At 36.5% G+C, this 2391-nt stretch overlaps 1 protein-coding gene across 4 annotated transcripts in view; it reads left to right on the plus strand.

The window, feature by feature from the left end:
* KATNA1 (katanin p60 (ATPase containing) subunit A 1) overlaps nt 1-2391 on the plus strand; it is a 22664-nt gene that overhangs the window by 16769 nt on the left and 3504 nt on the right. The window lies entirely within an intron of this gene.

The following is a 2391-nucleotide window of genomic DNA, read 5'->3' on the forward strand; positions in this document are numbered from 1 at the left end:
TAAAATTAATTAAAAGAACTGAAAATTATGCCACATTTTTTAAAATATATAAACTACATAGAATTATAAACTATATAGAATTTATAACATTACAAACATATTTTAAATAATGCTGTTATTATACTTTTGTAATGGACAAAGTAAATTTGTGATAAAGTATACTTCTGTTTACCTTTCTATTTGTCTTTTGTCTTAATATGTGTAAGTTGGTTGAAAAGTGATCCTTAGTAATGGAATTCTAGTGAATTAGAACAATGGCAGATAAATCCTTCATTTATGCTGTTACATTCCCAACAGGGAGTGTTGATGGTTGGCCCACCTGGCACGGGAAAGACCCTCCTTGCTAAAGCAGTAGCTACAGAATGCAAGACAACATTCTTCAATGTCTCTTCATCAACGCTGACTTCTAAATACAGAGGAGAGTCTGAGAAGCTTGTTCGTCTTCTGTTTGAAATGGTGAATGTTTGAGACAGCTCTGATTCTTTACCTCTAAAGGGGAGAAAGTGAGTTGTCACTATCTCCGGTGTGTAGATAGCTAGGAAGAATGACACTGTGCCCAGAGTATGATTCCTATGCCCCCGAAGCTAGAACCCTTTACTGATATGAATAACTTGAGTTGCTCTTTGTCCCCTTTCCGCTGGAGGAAAAGCCACCTCTGTTAGCTTATGAGCATGCTCACATTATGGGATCTGCCTTACTAATCTGCTATAGGAATTTGAAATTGTTTTTTTAAAATCAGTAAGCTTAGTTATAACGTGGTAAATGCAGTATGTTAATGCAAAAAGCTGAACATCATTAAGTACTTGGGAAACTTAGATCACCTCCAAATTATGAACTATACCAAATATCTCAAGTTTAATGACCCAGTCTTTGGCTTAAGTTCTTTGCTCCATACTTTGAATTTCTTTTATGTTCTTCCACTCCCACTAATCTAGTATCAGTAGGGAAAATGTAACTTAACAACTTCTGGATTGAATTCAGTAGACTTTGCTAAGCTTTACTGATTATTTCAGTTTTGCCGAATTTAAGAAGTGGTGCTGTTATGAGGACTCATTCTTATTTGTAGATACTGACAAAGACTTGCATTCTTATTTTTGGTGGACAGAACCTTGGACCATGCTAATATCATACCAGATCTTCTTTCCTAGACTCAGAATAAAACAAAACAGCAAACAAACATCCTCATAATTTCAGGTTATTTTCTTATAAAAACTTCTTCTGTTTTCAATCCGTTTCATTTTTCCTTCAAATTTGGAAATTTATTAGGCAGGATGCAAATTCTAAGAAGTTCTCAATGGCTTACTTATAGCCCATACCACAGTAGGAATCTAATGAACCTCTGAGATCATTATAGGAAATTAGTTTTCTTTTAGCTCTGGGGTTGGGGGTTAGGGGGTTGGGGAAATTATATTGCCAGTATTCCAGAATAACCAGGCCTTTAAAAATGTAAGTTACAAAGAGTGAATGACTAAATTTAGGGGTCTTTAGAGTCAGATGGCATGGTTTCAGATCCCACCACTGTCACTTTCCTAGCTGGCTAACTGTGGGCAAATTCCTTTCCTCATCCTCAGTTACTTCATCTATAAGAAGAGGCCAATAATAGAGGACATACCCCTGTAATGTTTAGTGGGTGAAACAAGCTAATACACATACATTGCTTAATACAGAGCCTGACATATAAGGGCTCATAGATATAAGCTGTTGCTTTTTATGAATTATTTGATATATTTTCTAATGTAGGGTTTATATTCAAGAAAACGGAACATTTTTTTTCTATAGGAAGCCTTTGACAAAGTGCTAAATTGCATTATTTTTCCTTTAAAAAATATTTTTATTGATTTCAGAGAGAAATGGAGAGGGAGAAATAGAAATAACAATGAGAGAATAATTGATCAGCTGCCTCCTGCATGTCTCCCACTGAGACCTGAGGCACAACCCTGGCATGTACCCTTGACTGGAATAGAACCCAGGACCCTTCAGTCCACAGTCCACAGGTTCTAGCCACTGAGCCAAACCAGCTAGGGCGCATTATTTTTTATAATAAGGTTTATGAAGCCCTCTCTAACAGCTTATTATTTTTTAAAGGTATTAATTATAGACTTAAAAAATGTTTTTATTGATTTTTAGGGAGGAGGGAGAAGGAGAGATAGAAACATCATTGATGAGCCAAAACCGGTTTGGCTCAGTGTATAGAGCATCAGCCTGCGGACTGAAGGGTCCCAAGTTCGATTCCGGTCAAGGGCATGTACCTTGGTTGTGGGCACATCCCCAGTGGGAGGTGTGTAGGAGGCAGCTGGTTGATGTTTCTCTCTCATCAATGTTTCTAACTCTTTATCGCTCTCCCTTCCTCTCTGTAAAAAAAAATCAATAAAATATATATTTCTAAAAAAT

This window comes from Myotis davidii, unplaced genomic scaffold, assembly GCF_000327345.1.
Source record: "Myotis davidii unplaced genomic scaffold, ASM32734v1 scaffold1534, whole genome shotgun sequence".
NCBI classification, from domain to species: domain Eukaryota; kingdom Metazoa; phylum Chordata; class Mammalia; order Chiroptera; family Vespertilionidae; genus Myotis; species Myotis davidii.